Source organism: Lagenorhynchus albirostris, chromosome 20 (genome assembly GCF_949774975.1).
Source record: "Lagenorhynchus albirostris chromosome 20, mLagAlb1.1, whole genome shotgun sequence".
Classification (NCBI taxonomy): Eukaryota; Metazoa; Chordata; class Mammalia; order Artiodactyla; family Delphinidae; genus Lagenorhynchus; species Lagenorhynchus albirostris.
Genome location: NC_083114.1, coordinates 49,178,886 through 49,199,993, shown reverse-complemented (window position 1 = coordinate 49,199,993; position 21,108 = coordinate 49,178,886). Strand labels below are relative to the sequence as shown.

General features: G+C 42.6%; 1 protein-coding gene and 1 non-coding gene across 5 annotated transcripts in view; one reads left to right on the top strand and one right to left on the bottom strand.

The window, feature by feature from the left end:
• The window catches only part of RPTOR (regulatory associated protein of MTOR complex 1), a 347,492-nt gene that overhangs the window by 11,136 nt on the left and 315,248 nt on the right, over positions 1-21,108 (top strand). The window lies entirely within an intron of this gene.
• TRNAR-CCU (transfer RNA arginine (anticodon CCU)) lies at positions 3,551-3,623 on the bottom strand. The gene has a single exon. It is a non-coding gene; the product is annotated as a tRNA-Arg (tRNA).

Sequence of the window (21,108 nt, the reverse complement as noted above, 5' to 3'; positions counted from 1 at the left end):
GATCTTAGTTCCCCTACCAGGGATTGAACCTGAGGCTACAGCAGTGAAAGTGCCAAGTCCTAATCACTGGACCGCCAGGGAACTCCTGATATAATACTATTATTAATCCACAGTTCACATTAAAATGTTGTGGTTTGCCCCTTTATGAGCCATTTTTGTGCCATTTTTGCCCCTCCCCCCATCCAGGTTCACTTAACTGCCTTAGAAGTCTCGTCTTTGTAGCCTCCTTTAATCTAAAGGAGTTTCTCAGGCTTTCTTAGAATTTCTTGACCTTAACAATTTTTTTATTGTCGTAAAATATACATAATATGAAGTTTATCATTTAAACCATTTTTAAGGCTACAGTTATTAAGTACATTCATACTGTTTTGCAGCCATCACCACCGTCCATCTCCAGAACATTTTTGTCTGCCCAAACTGAAACTCTGTCCTCATTAAACACTAACTCTCCCTCCCCCTCCCCCACCCCCTGGTAACCACCATCCTCCTTTCTGTCTCTGAACTCACTGACCTTGACATTTTAAAAGAATACAGGCAGTTATTTCCTGGAATGTCCTCAAGTTGGGTTTGCCTGATGTTTCCTTGTACTCAGATGCAGGTTATGCATTTTGGGTGAGGATGCTACTGAAGTCGCTTGCTTTTTCCAGAGCATCGCATCATGTTGCTTGGTCCCAACTTTGTTGCCGTTGTTCATTTGGCCCGTCCCTGTCATTATTTATTTTCTAGCTTAGCAAGGCCTCATCATGTTTTTGTCAGTGCCCTTTGACATACCAGGCTTTGAACATTTCTTGGCTTTTTGGCACTGTAAGATGTTCCAGGCTTATCTTGTATTTTCCCTGCCTCAACCCTGGAATCAGCCTTTTCTCCAATGATCCCCAGTTCCTTTTGGTGGAGAATGGAATTTAGAAGCAAGACCTGGCACTAGGTGTGCCCATTGCTGCTGGTGTGCCACTGTTTGCGGGTCCCCTCGGCAGAGAGGTAGGGTGGAGACATCCGTGTTTGTATTTATTGCTTACTTACTGCTGTGCATTGTACAGTGATGCACAGAGGTGATTACCACAAGGCCCGTCTCCTCTGTTCCCCTTTTCAGGTTTGTCACTTACTTCCCAGCAGTGAGAACCTGGCTCCTTTGTCCTCACTGATTCATTTGCTGGCTGGAATACACAGAGGGGAGTTTCTGAACTGCTAACCCATAGCACTTGAGGAAGCACACTTATTAACTAAGAGGTTAATACTTACATTATTGTTTGAGGCAAACTTTACATACAGTGAAATGCACAGATCCTAACTATTAGTGTATGCTATCTAAAAGCAAGTTGCAGGGCTTCTCAGTGTTTTGTGGGGAAATAATTGTTCTTATGAGCACTTTGTACCATTTACCTACATGGCACTGAGCCTGGGATTGTGTGGGATCTCAGGAGGTATAGATGTGGGCGTGGCCCTTGAGGAATTTTATCTTATTAGAGAAAATGGCATCCTTATACAAAGTTAAGTAAAAGCCCAACACAGTAATTATGTATCTGCACTTGAGTAATAAGGTAGTGATTTAAGGAATTCTCCTTTCTGGACATTTTGGTGGCATCTGTTTGCCTAAGCTGTGTGCAGTAGGGGGTCCCTAACGGGGGAGATGAAAATGTGTGCAGGTCAAAGGTGGGGGTATAGTGAGGGGAAAGAGTGGTGAAGTCACAAAAACTGATTTAAAGAATTCAGTAATTCAACTAATATTTATTGAGGGCCTCTATGTGCCAGGCACCACTCTATGTGTTGGCAATTCATTGGTGCGTAACTCCTGCTTTTAAGGAGTTTACCAGTTTTCTGGGGGAGATGGGTTGGGGTGGTGGTGGCTATGTGCAGAGTGGTGAGAAGGCCTCCTGGAAGGCAGGCACACTGAGCCAGTACCTGAAAGAGACTAGAAGTGACCTGGGCAAGGAAGGAAGAGGGTGGGAGGGAGGGCAGAGGAGCCAGGTGTGCAGAGGTGGGGAGGGGAGAGAGCCGGTCTTTGAACAGCGCTCCCCTGTTTCCTCCTCAGGGCCATGCTCCAGCCCCACCTGCTTTATCTTCTGCTGGCACGTCCACCCCGTGACACTGGCTTATGCATTTGTTTTGCTTCCCCGACTAGGACAGGGACTTTGTCTTGTTCGTGCCACATCCCCAGCTTCTCACATAATGACTGGCTGGTGGTAGGTGCTCAGTGAATATTTGTTGAGCAAATAAATGGAGCAGAGACTGTTCGGAGAGAAGTGCCGGGAGACCCATGATGGTGGAGAGGCAAGCAGGGCAGGTCCTGACAAGCTTTGTAAGGCCCTAGGAACTTGGGTTTTGTCTTAAGGACAATTAAGGAAGGTTTTAAAGCAGGGTAGTGAAATGATCAGGATTAGTAAGCTTCTTCGGGCTATAGAGTCAGGCGGGGAGGGCGGGTTAGTTTGTGTGTGTGTGTTTATGTGTATGTGTTGCGTAGGTGTGTGGGTGCATATGTATATGTTTGTGTGTGTGTGTGTGTGTGTGTGTGTGAATGTGTGTTAGAGAGGGGGTGTGGGGCGGGAGCGTCCTGAGTAAGGGGAGGTGGGAGCGAGGAAGAGCTGGCCATAGCTCCAGCTAGGGAGGTGACAGACGTGGGTGGCCCCAAGCGCTCCCTGGAACAAGGATTGATTGCACTTGGCCATTGATTGGCTTCAGGAGGCGACAGAATGTCTTGCTGGTTCTGGCTGGATGTAGAAGGGAGAGGAATGAGCCACTACCAGCATTTGGGAGGGAAAGAGCATGTATCTGGCTGTGGAAATGGGAGAAAGTTTTCCTTAAAGAATGTTTAGGTGGGAAATGTTGAAAGTGTTGCTTCAGTGGTTCCCAGCCTCCTGTCCCCTTGGCATCTGGTCTTCATCCCTCCCCGCCGCACCCCTTGTCCCCAAGCCTGAGGGTATTGGTGATGAGCTGTGCACAGTGAATACCGTTCAGTTTGGTGTTTTCTTGCGTGACTTCTTTTACCCTTAAAGGTTGATCTGACAAGCAGTTTAAAGGTGTATCAAAATAAAACCACAGTCAAAATGTTAAATCAAGCTTTTCCTCTTTCTGCGTTCCCTCTAAGCCCTGGCCTAGGTCTGGACTAGTTTCTACAGAGGTGAAACCACTGCAGGGACACAAGGTGCCTCCTGTCTGCTGTAGTGGACTTCCTGAGTGTGCTGGCTTGGCACTGTCGTCTCCCTGAGTCTCTGGCCACAGGACCTCAAGGGCAGACTGTGTTTCTTCCCATCTGTTGCCAGCCTGGCCTGGTAGGTGGCAGAGCCCAGATCAGACCCTGGTCTGGCTTCAGGGCCTGGTTCCAGAGAATTGCTTCTCAGTCTTTTCCTTTATACATACAGCTCTTCTCCTGAAAGTGAGTTTTTACTTGACCAGCAGGCATGAATATTTTCCCTGAAGAGTTTTTTAAAAAAATATTTATTTATTTATTTGGCTGCACCGGTCTTAGTTGCGGCACGTGGGATCTTCATTGCGGCATGTGGGCTCTTAGTTGCGGAATGCGGGCTCTTAGTTGCGGCATGCATGCAGGATCTAGTTCCTTGACCAGGGATCGAACCTGGGCCCCCTGCATCAGGAGTGTGGAATCTTAACCACTGGACCACCAAGGAAGTCCCAGTTTTTGTTCTTTAAATAAAACTTTATGCTGAAAATGGTCTTAGTACTTGAAAACTATTTTAACATTTTTTTACTGGAGTAACTGAGTTCCTTGAAAACTTGCTGTTTTCCTTCAGATTATAAAAATAACACGTCATCGTAGAATATTTAGAAAATATGGAAAAACACAACAGTGAAAATAAAAATTACATAAAATCCTGTATGCCACTGTTAATATTTTGGTGTATTTTCCACTTCTCTGTCTTCCCTTTCCCCCTTCCCCACAACCAGGAGTATACTGTATGTGTCGTTAAAGGATTATTTTGAATTATCTATTTTTGACATCCTTACCCTTGTAAGATCTGAAGCATAACAATAAAATAAGCACTCGGAAAACACCCACCACGCTCAGGAACTAGATCATCATCAAGACTGTCACAGGCACTAACTCTTAACATCTTTATGCCTCTGGGAAAATAGTAGCACTACTAGCTTAGTTTTAAGTCGTACTTACCGTGTGTCTGGCTTGTCCAGGCTGCCCACATTGACAATCCCTTTAATTTCCAAACAGCCCTGGGAGCAGGTACTGTTACAGCCACTTTGTGATTGAGGAAACGGAGGCAAGAGAGGTTAGATGATTTTTCAGAGGTCACGTGGCTAGTGAGCCGCAGAGCCTGGACTTGGACCCTGGCCATCTGGCCCTGGCACCTGTGCCCCCATTGTGCCGAGTTATCCGCCTCTCTGAGAGCGTGAGCGTTAATGGTCGAACCTGGGAGACCATGATCTGCTGGCTTTTCAGGAGCACCTGCTCACTCGCTGTTTACTGACCCCTGAGCCAGAGCCTCTGCTGTACCAGCTCCTCTGTGGGAATGAGAAAGGAGTGGATCTGGTCCAGAACCCTGGGGAGCACTGTGAAATCAGTACACCTGCAGACCAGCTTAGTGAATCAGATAGCATCTTGAAACATCTAACTAGTGGCTCAAGGCTGTGTTAATACCAATGAGAAGTAGTGGTGTGGCCCAGGAGAGGGGTCTGGCTGAGGAAGGCTTCTGGAGGAGGGAGGGAGGACCTGAGCTGGGCACAGAGACAGGAAGGATTGCACTGGCTGGAATGGAGAGGAAAAGACCTTCTAGGGTGGGGTATACACGGCCTCTAGTTTAGGTGAGAGGACACAGTGGGACACAGTGCTGGCGGGCGGGGAGTGGAACCACAGTGTGACCCTTTGGGTGCCCAGTAGAAAGGCTTGGCCCTTCTCCTTCAGTTATGGATGTGCGGGGAGATGATGACAGCAGCATCCTACCAAGGTTAACTGGGCGTTCTCTAGGTGGACACAGGTGGGCAGAACACCTAAGCGTCTGAAGCTTTTCAGTGAGCAAGAGTTGGTCCAGTTAGGACCAGCTTCTGCTCTGAGGGCACGGATCCCTGGGAGGTTTGGTGGTGAGGACTAGTGCTCAGGTGAGATACTGCAGAAGCATGGGCCTCAGGGGGGCTCACATACCTGGTGTTAAATGTAGGTGGGTGTCAGGGAAGCTCTGGAAGCAAGAAAACATTTGAAGGACAGAGCAGGATTTTGGCAAGTGGAGTTGAGAGGATAGCTTGGAGTTGGGAGGGAAGGGTTTGCCCAGAGTGAGAGGAAGCCTCAGGTTCCAGAGGCAGGAGGTGGTCTGCTCCACATCTTTTAAAGGCCTGAATGGTAGCGTGAGGAAATGACATTTTTTTGGAAAGCAACAAAATCTTTGAAGGTTTTTGAGTAGGGGTGGGGGTGTAAAGTGGAGTAGTAACATTCTGAGAGACATAAGGAGAGAATCATGGGATTTGGTGAATAATTGGGAGAAAGAAAAACTGTGTGGTGTTTTTTTGTGGCAGAGGGGAAATGGACTTTCTCTCTCTTTTTTTGTCCATAGTTTTAGAATTTTATTAAAATTGAGAAGATAGAGTTCCTGTATACTTTGTACCCAGTTTCCCCTGTTGTTAACATCTTGCATTAGGATTGTACACTTGTCATAACTAATGAATCAATATTGATACATTATTATCAACCAAAGTCTATCCATACTTTATTTGGATTTCCTAAGTATTTACCTATTATCTTTTTCCTGCTCCAGGATCCCATCCAGGATGCCACATTACATTTAGACTATCACACTGGCTTGTGACAGTCTCTCAGACTTTCTTAGTTTTGGATGACCTTGATAATTTTGAGCAGTACTGGTCAGGGATTTTATAGACTGTCCCTCTGTTGAAATTTGTTTAATGTTTTTCTTATGATAAAACTGGGCTTATAGGTTTTGGGGAGGAATATCACAGAGGGAAAGTGCCCTTCGTATCACATCACATCAAAGGTCCATGGTCTCAACACAACTCATCACTGTTGATGTGACTTTGATTACCTGGCTGAGGTCCTGTTTGTTAGATGTCTCCACTTGATATCCCCTCGCCCCATCTTGTTCTCTTTGGAAGGAATTTACTGTGCCCAGCCCACACTTAAGGGGAGGAGGGTTGTGCTCCATCTCCCTAAGGTCAGAGTATCTGCATATATTAATTGGAATTTTTCTGTATGGGAGATTTATCTATTCTTCTGCATTTATTAATCTGTTCAATCATTTACTTATATCACTATGGACTCATGGGTATTTATTTTGTCCTTTGGGTTATAATCCACTACTACTTTACTTTGTTGCTCCATCTTTGGCCAGTGGGAGCGCTTTCAGTTGGCTCCTGTGCTACTTTGACAAAGCCCCACTATTGTGGACTTTTTTTTAAAAGCAGCTATTTACTTTCTGGCTGTTTACTTTCTGGAGCACAGGATGCTCTGGGATCATCTTGTACATTTCCTGCCTCAGTTCTAAAATCAGGTGTTTCTCCAAGGACCTCTGGTTCCTGTTATTGGAGAATGGTGTTAGAGACCAAGATCTGGGTGCTGGGTATGCTCATTGCTACTGGGGTGTCACTACTTTTAGGTCCTCTCAGGTGACAGAGCAAGGAGATATATGTGCATATACTGACCCCTTTGTATATATACACATCTGTAAACATTTCTATATGTAATCATCTCTATCTGTATTAAGCAAAACATGCATTTGTAGTGATGTCTTCAGGTCTAATCTGTTTTGTTTTTTCTGTCTTTTGTTGTTGTTGTAAATCTGGAACCAAGAGGTTAGTAACATAAGGTGAAGTCAGACATAGGTGTGCTTCTGGAGAAAAGCTAATGAGTATGTGTGTACCAGGGAGTGTCTGTGACATAGCACAGACTTCATAAATATTTGTTGCATGACGGAGCCAGGGCCCTTGTTGACTTTTGTGAGTGATGTCTTGGTTGAATAGAAAATTCTGTGGAAGCTGAATTTCTGGGAACAGAAATTTCATCAAGGGGTTGAGGGGAGAGTGAGGCAGTGGTCACAGAGCAGGGGTTTGGGAGGAGAGAAGTGGCTGGCATTGGGGGCAATAGCAAACAAATGTTTGCCAGGCAGAGGAACCATCAGAGGGAGAGATGGAACGTGGTGGAAAGAGGCCCAGGGAGGGGAGGCAGTGTGGGCAGAAGCTATAATGTTCCTACTTTATTGCTTTACAGTTTGTGAACATTTTTTCACATGGATTTAGTCTACTTAATCCTGACAACACCCCTAGCAGGCACCTGTTGTTACCTGAGTGAACTGAGGCCACTTAGAGGGGGCATCCAACCCCATGGAATTCATGGGCTGCTGAGGAGCCGAGCCAGGAGTCCAGGCCTCAGTCTGACGACTGAGGAGCCGGGCTGCCACCTTGTTTCTCACCCCATTTGCAGAGCAGCTTTGGGCGAGATTTCTCATTGGCTCAAAGTCCCTCCTTATGGAGACTCAGAAAATCTTTTTTTTTTTAAATTTTTATTCATTTATTTGTTTATTTATTGGCTGCGTTGGGTCTTCGTTGCTGCGCCGGGGCTTCCTCTAGTTGCAGCGAGTGGGGGCTACTCTTCGTTGCGGTGTGCAGGCTTCAGTAGTTGTGGCACACGGGCTCAGTAGTTGTGGCTCGCGGGCTCTAGAGCACAGGCTCAGTAGTTGTGGCGCCCGGGCTTAGTTGCTCCGCGGCATGTGGGATCTTCCCGGACCAGGGCTTGAACCCGTGTCCCCTGTGTTGGCAGGCGGATTCTTGACCACTGCACCGCCAGGGAAGTCCCAAGACTCAGAAACTCATGATGGACTTTTTCTAAAAATTGAACAGGCAGCTGAGGTTTTATCTAAGAGAATGGACTTTGGTGTCAGAATGACCTTGGTCTAAGCTGGTTTCTTTTCTGTCTGTTCTTGGTCTAGATCTTAGTGTTTTGATTTGTAAAGTGGGTCTAAGACTACCTACCTCGTGGTGGTGTTGCAAAGATTAAATGTGATCATATTTATGAAGCAGGAGGACTGTGTGATGCATAGCTGAGCCCAGTGTTTCGAGGGGCAGCCTGTGTGGCTGTGTTTTTCTTCCCATGTGCTCCTTACTGCACAGCTGCTAAGGAGCCCCGTCCCCTCCTGTGTGGTGGTGCAGATGTTGCACGTGATTGACTATTTGGAAGAAAAAGAACAGATTTGCCCCTGTCGAGACAGCGAGCTGTGCCTGCAGCTTTCATCAGTTGATAAGGGGCACAAGTTCAGGTGACCACCATCCTAAGAGGAGCTCCAAACTGGGCAGGCTTAGCTTTCTTTTTTAAAAACCCTTTGCACCCACCCTGGCCCCTCTCCGGAGTAAGATGGGAGCTCTCCTAAGATCCATGCTCTGCCTGAGTGTGTTTATGTGAGGTTCTGGTAAATGTTATAGTTTATCAAAAACTAGACTTTATGGCACGCTTCCCATAAATCAGTGTTTGTGAACCCTACAGAAAATGAATTGATTCTTGCAGGCCATCATGGCAAGTATTAGGGCTTCAGTAATAGCTCACACATTTTTTCCTGACATCAAATTCATTTCATTCAGAATGAGTATTCTTGTAAAAACAGTTCTGAATCTACCAAATCAGACTGGGAAGGTGAGGTCATTACTGTTCCCTTCTTTCTAGTAAAGGTGCTCTGAAGATGAAATGCTTTATTTCCGTATTATGTGGTCTGTGAGGCAAACTGCTGGGTTTAACAGGCACTACTGTGGGAAATTCTCTGAACAGGTGCTTGCTGCAAAGCCCTTCTTTGTTGCTGGTACTGTCCCTGACTCCTACTTTGTTGCCTTCCCGTGGGTGGGCTCACTGGCCTAGCGCTCTCCTGGGTTCCGGGAGAAATGAGCCAAGTCGGAGGTACTTCAGCTCTCCCGGGGCCTCTCTGGGAGTAGCGGTGTGGGGGCTGACCCAGAAGTTGGGGGCCTGGCTCTGCCCGCTGGGCTTTGGAACTGTGCCTGGGCCGCATTTCCTGTAACCTACATTTGGTTCTTTGTCTCCAGATGCTGATTCACTCTTAAGTTCAGTGACTCCCTGCTCTCACATAGCCTCAGAGCTTGTTACTGAGTTCCAGAGCTTGAGTTCCCTCTATGGGTTCTGGTTTGCTTCATATTCTTCTGAGTGTTGGTTTTGGGCACCTGGTGGGCTCTCAACTTCCTGGATTTGCCTGGGTCCTGCAACTCAGTATACGGAGTGGTGCCCCTGAGCTGTGTTGGGCTCCACGTGCTGTCTCCCCCTCAGATGCCCTCCAGGACCCCAGGTGCCAGAAGTATGCCTGAAGTGGACTTGGAGATTGACTCATTCCCTTGGCTACCACCGCTGCCCCCATCCCTAACATTCACCTGGTCCTACTGCGGGGGTGGGTGTTGACCACGAGCCCTTCGCTCTGCACTTGCTTATTGCAAGCTGTACCAGGACATGCTTGTTTATGGATCATTTACTAGTGCCATATCAATGTCTTATGTTACTGTGTTTAACTTTGAGACAGTGGATCCTAATTTATGATCTGTTTTGTTGCCTTATTAAAATTAATGATAGTTTTCACTTAAATAAATATATTTTCACTTAAATGCATATATTTGAGAAATAGTTGCCAGATTGTCCCTGACAGTATTCTTTTCTCTGAGAAGAATTTCATGCTAAGTAGATTATGGTTGATTCTATAGATTATTTTTTTCTTCATTTTAAATGGCATAACTATATGGAATTGTCTTTATAGAATTGTGAGCCTGTTTTAAATTTAGGAATAATAAATCCAAGGAAATGTAGAAAACTGGCATTTTAAGATTATCGCAGTTTTCTACAAGAATATTCATTACAGCATTCGTTCATTCATTCATTTAGTCTGTATTTATTGAGTGCCTGCAAATAACCTAATATCCATCAATAGAGAACTGATTAATTAACTTTTGGTGCATCATATACTAGACTTCCATGCAGCTACTAAATACAGAAGTAATTCTGTGTGTGCTGTTATGGGAAAGTTTCTAAGATATATTATTAAATTAAAAAACAAACCACACATTAAAAAAAAAACAACTAAGGCACAGAGCAGACTGGTATGATCCTATTTGTGTTTTTAAAAAGCTATATATACATATAAAAATAAGTGCTTATCTATGTAAAAAATATATGGAAAGTTACACACTTAAGGACAGGGATAAGAGGTAGGCATCAGTAGAATTATATTTATAAAAATTTATATTTTCCTGTATTTAATTATTATATCCTTTTGCATGGTTATCTTAATGTTAGTTAAAAACATGATTACCCTTATGATATGTCCTCTGTGGGCCTATTAGTGATACCTTTGTTTTATTTTTTGAGGTGGTGGTTCTAAGGTTTGCCGTATTACATCTTTAACTTATCACATTGTACCTCAAATAACAACAGTACACCTCTTCACATGTGAGGTAAGAACCTGACAGCCTGGTGCTTCTGTCCACCATCCTTTTGCTGTTCGAGTCATACATTTTACTTCTGCATGCTATAAACCCCAGACTACGTTGTTACTGTTTTTTTAAAAAGTCAATTATCTTTTAAAGAAATTTGAAAAATAAGAACATCCTTTATATTTACCACATAGTTCAGTTCCCAGCCTTCATTGCTCTGTGTAGCTCTGAGTTTGAATCTGGAATCATTTTTCTCCCGTCTGGAGAGTGTTATTACTTGGGTCCCCTGGCGATACATTTTCTCAACTTTCGTTTGTGTGGGAGTGTCTTTATTTCATCATCATTTTTTTTTTTTCCCAAAATTTTATTTATTTTATTTTTTGCTGTATTGGGTCTTTGTTGCTGCATGCGGGCTTTCTCTAGTTGCGGCGAGCGGGGGCTGTTCTTTGTTGCGGTGCATGGGCTTCTCATTGCAGTGGCTTCTCTCGTTGCAGAGCACGGGCTCTAGGTGCGTGGGCTTCAGTAGTTGTGGCACACGGGCTCAGTAGTTGTGGCTCACAGGCTCTAGAGTTCAGGCTCAGTAGTTGTGGCGCACGGGCTTAGTTGCTCCATGGCATGTGGGATCTTCCCAGACCAGGGCTCGAACCCGTGTCCCCTGCATTGGCAGCCAGATTCTTAACTACTGTGCCACCAAGGAAGCCCTTATCATCATTTCTGAAGGATGTTTTCACTGGATGTAGAGTTCTAGGTTGACTTTTTTTCTTCAGCACTTTGAAGATGCCCTGTTGTGGTCAGGCCTGCATTGCTCCTGATGAGAAGTGTGCTCTAGTCTTGTTTTTGTTCCCCAGGATGTAATGTGTCTTTTTTTTCCTCCTACTACTTTTAAGATTTTTCTCTTTATCGTTGGAATTTAGCAGTTTGATTATGATGTGCATTGGTGTCTTTTTCTTTGTGAGTAGCCTGCTTGTGGTCTACTGAGATTCTTGGATCTGTAGGATTATGGTTTTCAGCAAATTTTTGGAAAATGTGCTGCCATATATTTTTAATTTTTCTATTTTTCTCACTCTGCTCCCTTTCAGTCTTCCAGAGCTCCAATTACATTAATCTTAGATGTTTCATATTGTTCCATGAGGCTCTCTCCCAACTCCTACCTTTTTCCCCCCTCTGTGTTTTAATTTGGATCATTTCTATTGCAGTATCTTCAAGTTCTCTCATTTCTATTGCAGTGTCTTCAAGTTCTCTCAGTCTATTCTTTTGCAGTGTCAAATATGTTGTTAAGCCCACCCAGTGTAGTTTTTGTTTTCTTTTTTCTTTTTTTTTTTTTTTTTTGGCCACACCGCATGGCCTGCGGGATCTTAGTTCCCTGACCAGGGATCGAACTTGCATTGGAAGCATGGAGTCCTAACTACTGGACCACCAGAGAATTCCCACCGCCCAATGTAGTTTTCATTTTGATATTATGTTTTTATTTTCTAGAAATTCTACTTGGGTCTTCTTTATAGTTTATTTTTCTCTCTTTGTGTTCATGTTTCCCTTTAAATCCTTGAACAAATTTGTAATGCCATTTTAAAGCTCTTGTCTGTTATTTCCATCATCACTGTCATTTCTGGGTCTGTTTCTCTGGATTGATTTTCTTTTGCTTATGGATCACACTTTCCTGCTTTTACTTATATCTAGTAATTTTTGATTGGATGCCAGACACACTGACTGTTACGTTGTTGCGAATCTGGTGTTATTGTCTTCGTTTAAACAGTGTTGAGTTTTGTTCTGGAAGGAATTTAGTGTACTCGTATCAGCTTCATTCTTTCAAGGGTTGTTTTCTAGCTTTGCTAAAGCAGGTCTAGATCAGGGGTTGGCAAACTATGACCCACTGCTTGGTTTTGTAAGTAAAGTCTTTTGGAACACAGCATTGTCTTTTATGTATTGTCGGTGTTGCTTTTGTTCTACACTGGCAAAGTTGAGTAGTTCGACAGAGACTGTATAACCCAGATATTTACCATCTGGCTCTTTATGGAAAAAAGTGGATGACCCCTTCTAGAGAGGCCTTTGCTCTGAGTCTAGTCTAGCCCTGTGTCTAAGGTGGGGCCACCTTTCTGGGTGAATATTCTGAGTGGTCAGTGGGGTCTCTTCATTCTGACTTGTTGGAACTTGGATGGTTCCCACCCTCGCTCAGTAGTTCTTTGCTTGGCCTCCTGGAGTCTCGCCAACTACATGCTCAGCCAGGGACACGAGGGACCCCATGTAGATTTCTGGCACACCCTTTCTGTATAGTGCTTTCCTCTTTGGTCCTTGGGCCCACCAATTCCAGCTGCTGTAGCCTCCGTGAACTCTGATCTCTGTTTTCTCAGCTCAGTGATCCTAGCTTTCTCTGCTCAGGGCCCTGTCTCTCTGTGCAGAAAGCTCAGTGATCATGGGGCTCACTTCATTTGCTTTCTTTGTTTCAGCAATCATGTTCCGATACTGCATGTAGTTTAATGTCTGCAAAAGTGTTTTATATGTTTTGTTTAGCTTTCTAGTTGTGCACGGTGCGAGGACTACTCTGATACCGTTACTCCATCTTTCCTGGAAGGGGAGGTCTCCCTAAGTAGGATTTGGAAGAGCCAGGGAGGACAGGAGGTTTTGGAGAGATTAATGATGCATGACTAGATCACCTTTTATTCAGTAGAGTAGTTGATAGCTGATTCTTTACAATTAATAGTTATGTGTTGTAGTTGTTCTTTTACTGAACCTTATTTTTTGCCAGTGGAACTTTACTTTCTAACTTCAACGTGGCATTAAAATTTAAGATTACATTGTATCAAGTTGATAGTACAGATTAACTGTTGGGAAGAGTTGCACTTGCAGTGATCCCAAGACAGGTAATTTACAAGTCGGGATTTAGAGCCCTCCTTTCTTTGATAACATCCTTTGCATTTCATTTGGGCTTTATAAAGCCAGGTGGGTCAGAGTTTGAAACTGAAATAACTGTTAAACATGGAAGAGGATTTAAGAATAAAATCCTTTCCTGTTTTGGTGTTACAGATCTAAATTGGGCGCTTTGTCATGCAGTCTTAGAGTACCAGATTTGACCTACTACCTTAAGGGTTTAGTTAATTGTACAGAAATCCTCTTTGGTGTTAATAATCATTAGAGCCCTAGAAGGAATTGTCAAATTGCTCTTTTCATTTAACTGTGGGGTTAAGTGGGTCTAGTCTTATTTGATTTGATTTACTTTCTTTTTAAAAAAATTATGAGGTAAAAAAATGCATAAAACATCTACTTACAGTTTAACTCATATTAATAAAAAGAACACCTATGTACCCCCTACCCAGGTCCGGAAATAGACCCTTTCAGCACCCTGGAAGCACCCTTGATGTGTCCTACCCTCATCACAATTACTTCCTCCCTCCAAGAGGCAAATATTTTTCTTACTTTTTTGGATGATACTTATTTCTTCACTTTTTTTTAGTGGTTTTCCTGCCTATGCATGCATATCTAGAAAACTGCTTATTTTGCCACTGGGAAGATTATATATAATACAGAAGATTGATATACTGCATGTATGTTTCTTTGCATTGCTTTTCTCAGTATTACATTTGTAAGATTCACCCAGGTTGTTGCATATGTGTGTAATTAATTCATTTTTACTTCTGTATAGTATCTCATTACAGGTATATGTCACAATTTACTTATACATCCTACTCCTGAATGATGTTGAAATGAGCATTCTTATGTATTCTGGTACACATAGCAGGCATAGGGCACAGGTACAGGATAATTATATATTCTTTTTTTTTTTTTTAAAGCCTGTTCTGGTCTTTTGCCCATGTTTTAGTTGAGTTGTCTTTTTCTTACTGATTTTAGGAGCTTTCATATATTTTGGATATTTACTGTAAGTGTCTTTCCACTTTGAAGCTTGTCCTTCTGCTTTCTTTGTGAGGGGTCTTTTGACATCTCAGTTTTAATGTCATCAGATTTGTTATTGTTTCTCTTTCATCTTCGTGCTCTTTTCCATCTTCGTTAAGAACTTCTTCCCTACTCTTTTCCCTGGTAGCATGAAGGTGATCCCCAGTCCTATCTGGAAAGCTCCCTCCCAGTTTGGGTCTTTTATGCACTTTGTGTGTGTGGTCTATGGAAGGGGTCCAATTTTCTTTTTTTCTTTTCCCCATGTAGGTATCTAGTTGTCTTAGTGGATTTTGCTGGAAAGCTCATCCTTCCCTCAGCTGCAGGGCTCTGTCTTTTGTCCAGAGGTCATGTCAGTGTGGGTCTCTCGGGGGCTTCCTGCTCTTTCCACATGGTCACCGTTGCACCACTCCTCTGTCTTAATTACGAGCTGTATGGAAATCGACTGAGAGGAGTCCTCACAGTTGTTTTCTTTGAGAAACATCTGGCTCTTCTTGTTCTTCTGCTCTTCATGTGAGTTTAAGAATTAGCTTGCAGGTTCAAAGAAAGAAAGTTTGTTGGGTGTGTGATTGGGATTGCATTGAGCCTGTATTTCAATTTGGGGAGATTTAACATCTTTACAAAATTGAGGGTTCCAGTCCATAAACACAGCATGTCTTCATTTATTTAGGTAGGTCTGAGAATTTCCCTAAGTAAAGCTGTATACTTCCCCTGTAGAGGTGTTGCCTTTTTTTTTTTTTTTTTTTTCCTGTTTCTTTTTTTGGCCTCACCTTGTGGCTTGTGGGATCTTAGTTCCCCAATCAGGGATCAAACCTGTGCCCTCAGCAATGAAAGCGCAGTGTTAACCACTGGACCACCGGGGAATACCCTGGTGCCTGTCTTTTATTCAGTTTCTTTTAGGTGCTTGATATTATCTTGATGCTTTCCTAAATAGCATCTTTTAAAAATCTAATTTTTTTTTTTGCTCGTGTACTAGAAAGTAATTTATTTTTATATGTAGCGCTCACAGCATCTTCGATTTCATCAGGAGCCCTGGCAGCCCATGTGCACAGCTTCCTGCCTCCGCCCCTGTGCTGCGTGTGTAAAGCTGCTGGGGATGAGATGGGTGTGTGGGGGGGTGTGGACACAGAGAAGCCATGCCTTGGCTTCTTACTGGTTTAATATTGTTCTAATCACAGGGCCGCTTGACAGCTTTTGTTTCAGGTGCTGTCATCCCGCAGATCAGATAGTGGCTCTGGGCACCAGCCTTCCCCATTTTCCTTACCTGGTGCATCTCCAGGGAGTTGGTGCTGTGAGACGTCAGTCCCTCTCAGGCACCTTCCTGCATGGCTCTGGGGACAGGTTCAGGCTTCGTGGTTACTCAAGCCAAGGAGAGTGATCCCTCAACACTTGAATGATCTGTTCCATGAATGCTTGCTAGGACCTGCCAGTGAAGCCGTGCAATCCTAAACCTTCCTTTGTAAAAAGAGTTTTTAAAATATGATTTAGGCTTTTGAAATGGTATATTTTCCCCCAAATTTTATTTATTTATTTTCCTTCCAGTTTTATTGATATATAACTGGCATACAGCATTGTATAAGGTTAAGTTGTACAGCAGGATGATTTGACTTACATGTATCATGAAATGATTATCACGGTAAGTTTAGTAAACATCCATCATCTCATATGGATAAAAAAATTAAAGAAATAGAAAAGAATTTTTTCCTTGTGATGAGAACTATTAAGGTTTGTTCTCTTAACAACTTTCCTGTATAACATACAGCTGTGTTAATTATATTCATTATGTTGTACATTACATCCCTAGCACTTATTTATCTTATAACTGGAAGTTTGTACCTTTCAGTATTTTTTTTTTAAAGTCAGTTTTAGTAATTTGTATTTTTAGAGAATTTTGTCCATTTCTTCTGGGTTTCAAATTTAGGAGCATAAAGTCGTTCATCATGTTCTCCTGTGATCTTTTTTTTTTTTTCTGTATGCGGGCCTCTCTCTGTTGTGTCCTCTCCCGCTGCAGAGCACAGGCTCCGGACGCGCAGGCCCAGTGGCCATGGCTCACGGGCCCAGCTGCTCTGCGGCATGTGGGATCTTCCCAGACCGGGACACGAACCCGTGTCCCCTGCATCGGCAGGTGGACTCTCAACCGCTGCGCCACCAGGGAAGCCCCTCCTGTGATCTTTTTAAAGTCTGTAGAACTGTAGTAATGTACCCTTTCTATTCCTGACATTGAGTATTTGTGTGTCCACTCTTTTTTCTCAGTTCTGGCCAGAGGATTGTCTATTTTTTAGTCTTTCAAATAACCAGCTCTTGGCTTTGTTGATACTCTATACCATTAATATTTTATTAATTTATTTAAAAATCTTATTTCCTTTTTCTACTTTCCTTGGATTCATTTTATTGCCTTTTCCCCTATTCTTGAGGGGGAAATTCCTGAGATGGGTACTTAGCTTATTAATTTCCAGTCATTTGTCTTTTCTAATATAGGCATTTTAGAAATATTAAAATTATAAACTATAATATGTAAATTAAATACTTGGCTGCATTCAACAAGTTTTGATGTGTAGTAGTTTTGTTATTCAGTTCAAAGTTTCTAAATTTCATTTTGACTTCATTATGAGTTATTTAAAAGTGTGCTTTGTAATTTTAAAAAATAGAGGAATTTTCCTAGGATTGTTTTTTGATTTCTTGCTTAATTACGGTTTGATCAGAGAACATGTATGTGATTTCAGCAAGTAGTAACAGATGCACTGGGCATCCTTAGGGGAGCCATTTACATGATTGTCTTATGTGAGTGGCACCCCCTGTTGTTGTGGATCATGTGACTTGCACAACTCTGTGCATATACTCCAAATTTCAGTCTTTTGAAATTTGTTGAGCTTTGCCTTTTGGGCCTGTATAGGGTCAATTTTGGTAAATGTTCCCCGTGTGCTTGACCATAATGTGTATCTGTAATAGCTGGGTGCCATACGTGAGCGTTAAATCAGATATTTATTTGTCACGTACAGATGATTTATGTCTTTACTGATTTTTTTGATTTCTATCAATAACCGAGAGAAGTATATTAAAACCTCTCACCATGATTGTAAATATGTCAAATCTTCCTTATAGTTATGTTTGTGCTTTGTTTATATTCTGAGGCTATATTATTATGTCATACAAATTTAAAACTGTGTATCTTCCTGGTAAATGGGAGCCTGAATTGCTATGAAGTCATTCTCTTTATCCCTAATAATGCTTTTTTGCTTTAAAGTATGTTTCCTTAATATAGTTACACCAGTTTTTTCTCGCTTAGTATTTGCACTGTTTATTTTTCTATCCTTTTATATACGTCAACCTTTCTTTTCAACCCTATGTTTTTTGTATGTCTCTTGTAAACAGCTTGTAGTTAGAGTTAAAAAAAAAAGTCTAGTCTGATGATTTTTGTCTTTTAATTGGAGCATTTAGTCTATTTACATTTATTTGGGCTTAAATCTGCCATCTTATTTTGTGTTTTCTATTTGTCCTGCCTGTATTCTTCTTTTTTTCCCCCCATGCCTTTTTATGGATTGAAAATATTTATTATTTAATTTCTTCTCCTTTGCTGTTTTTGAAGTAACATACTATTTTTCTCTTGTTGTAATAGTTCCCTAGCAATGACAGTAGGAATACTCAAAAAAAGCATAAAGTTAATCAGGACCTTTATTTTTTTTCCTGGACAACATAAGACTGGAAAAATCCACCTAACCTTTTATTTCTTAATTGTTAGTATTGTGTATGTTATTTCTGTTTCTTTTTTTTTTTAGCACAATTATTCTTGCTTTATACTGCCAACATTCTTTTAGATCAATGCACATTTATGACTTTTTGCTCTCATTCCTTTTGGATCTCAGAACTTCCATATGGGATTGCTTTATTTATTTATTTATTTATTTATTTATTTGGTTGTGCCAGGTCTTCATTGTGGCAGGCGGGCTCCTTAGTTGCGGCTCGCCTGCTCCTTAGTTGCGGCAGGCAGGCTCCTTAGTTGTGGCTCACCGGTTCCTTAGTTGTGGCATGTGAACTCTTAGTTGCGGCACACATGTGGGGTATAGTTCTCTGACCAGGGATTGAACTCAGGCCCCCTGCATTGGAAATGCGGAGTCTTAGCTACTGCGCCACCAGGGAAGTCCCATGGAATCACTTTTATTTTGACTGAAAAATTTTAGAATTTCCCCTCATGAGGGTCTGCTGATGTCACATTCTCTTTGTTAATCTGAAGATGTCTTTATTAAGTCCTGATTCTTAAAGGACACTTTTACCAGGTGTGGAATCCTGGACTGGCACTCTCTCTTAGCACCTGAAGAAGTCATTCCACCACCTCCTGCTTCTATTGTGTCTTAGAAGCTGCCAGGCAGTTGCTGGAGTTCTTCCCACACACTATTTGTGAAACTCTAACTAGATTTATGTTCACTCTCTTTTCCATATTTCTCTTCCATATCTTCTTCCTTTTTGTTCTTTTGAGCTGCATTGTGGACAGTTTCTTCTTTTTTATCACGTTCACGCAGTCTCTCTTTAGCTATGTCTAAGCTGCCATTTGTCATTCACTGAATTTTTCACATTCTGCATTCTGCTTAATTCTTTCAATCCACTGAGTTTTTTTTTTTTTCGGTACGCGGGCCTCTCACTGTTGTGGCCTCTCCCGTTGCGGAGCACAGGCTCCGGACGCGCAGGTTCAGCAGCCATGGCCCACGGGCCCAGCCGCTCTGCGGCATGTGGGATCTTCCCGGACCGGGGCACGAACCCGTGTCCCCTGCATCGGCAGACGGACTCTCGACCACTGCGCCACCAGGGAAGCCCCTCCACTGAGTTTTTAATATTGTTTTTTGTGTTTTTAATTTTTTAAAACTTTATTTGGTATATTAGTAGGTCACTTAAAAATTTTTCCCATTCCCTGCAACTATTTTCATTTTGCCTTTTAGTTCATTTGACTCTAAGCATAGCATTTTTCCCTGTCTAGTATTACAATTTGAAGATCTTTGGGTCTTCTGTTTGCTGCTTACGTTGATCATTGCCCCATTACTGTGTTTATTTGTGTGCTTTGTTATTTTTTGTTGTGTACTACTTTGCTTCGGGAAGTTATCTGTGGGCATTGGGCAGGCCCAGGGTGAAGTTAGTTTCCTCCAGGGTGGGTTGTTGTTTCTTTTGCCCGGCAGTTGGTCCTAGTCTGGGACTGCTTTTTGTGGTCTTGGCCTGAGGTTCCCTGGGCCATCTAGAACTGAGAACCCAGCTTGCAAAGTGCATGAAGGACGCAGAAGACCGCATGTTGTATGATTCAATGAAAAATGTCCAGACTAGGCTGGGGTCAGGGGTGGGGGGTGAAGAATGACTTCAGATGGGCACGACAGTTTCTTTTTGGAGTGATGGAAATGTTCTAAAATGAGATGGTGGTGATGGTGGCAGAACTCTAAATATTCTAAACCCCTCATTTGTACAAAAAACAGGCGAATTTTATGATATATAACATATTACTCATAAAGCTGTTTTGAAAATGCATGAAGGTCCCATGTGGCTGTTAAGTCCTCAGGGCCATGTTTTGTTCCTCTTACTCCTCTTCTGCTCTTGCCACTGCCATGCTCCCCAGGGTGGTGGTTGTGGGCAGAGGCGAGGTGGTGCCCCGTTGGCACAGCCCATTGGGGTCCCTGCTTACGTGGGGGCCTCGCCTCCTCGGTTCCTGCTCTGGGCTGCCTGGGCGCCGTGACTTCCCCTGCCCACCTGCAAATCCCTTCTGATCTGCTGCTGCCTCCGGGTCCCTGCTCTCCCTCAGATTTTCACCTTGTAGTTTCTTGCTAGCTTGACAGCTCCTCAGTGCTTTTGAGGAGGTTGCAAATCAAAAGAAAGCAGAACATTTGGCCCAGGTTGCCCCCTCCTTGCCTGTACTGCCCCTGCCTCTTACCTTGCAGGGCTGGAAGACCTTGCCCTTGTCACTGGATGTGGAAGTCCTCCGCTGTTCACTTGTTTCCCACAGTCCTATCAAACATTTCCCGTGCTTTTGGGCCCCTTTTCTACCATTTATTAATCAAACAGGTGTTATAAAATAGATCTTCAATCTCATAAAATAGTTCCTCGATTTCAGTGGGTTTTGATGGTGGGGTGATGGCTGGCACTGGGGATCAGAGGTAATCTATCTAATTCTAAACATCTGCATTTTATTTTTACCAGAGTAATTTAAAGAATTGAGTTGATTGGGGGTGGGATGGAGTGGGGGAGGGTTTGAAATAAGGTGATCACATTGGTATGCTAGAATTTTTTAATAAGGAAAATAACTGTTGTAGTAATTATTATTATGGATTACATAATTCCCATTCTTTTTGTTTCTTAGAGTTTTTGTTTAGATGTGTTAAGCTTTGGTTTTTGTGAATTGCCCATAGCTTTTCACCGTTCTTGGTAAGGACAGGAAAATAAATGATATAGCTGAGCAAAGACACCAGATGTATGAAGAGTGAGAGGGAGAGAGCTCTACAGAGGCATTGACAATAAAACATATGAAATAGTACTTCCGTTAAATTAAAAACACAAAAGGCTGTATTTACAGAGTTAGTGAATTAAAATCAGGTTAATAAAATGTTTGAGTTCAAAATTTACAGTTTGTTAACTTGCATATAAATAATCATACTTTAAAAAATGGTATTCCTTTTTTGTGTTGCAATCTTTTTTTATTCCAGGCTTTCTACTTATTCCCACAAATTTATATCCCTGTGTGACAAAGGCACGTGGGGTTCAGAGTTATCTGGCTGTTGATATACACACACACATACACACCCTTTGAAACTGCAAAGCATATAAAAATTTGATCACACACGATAGTGTGCCTGCTTCCCAATCCTGGTA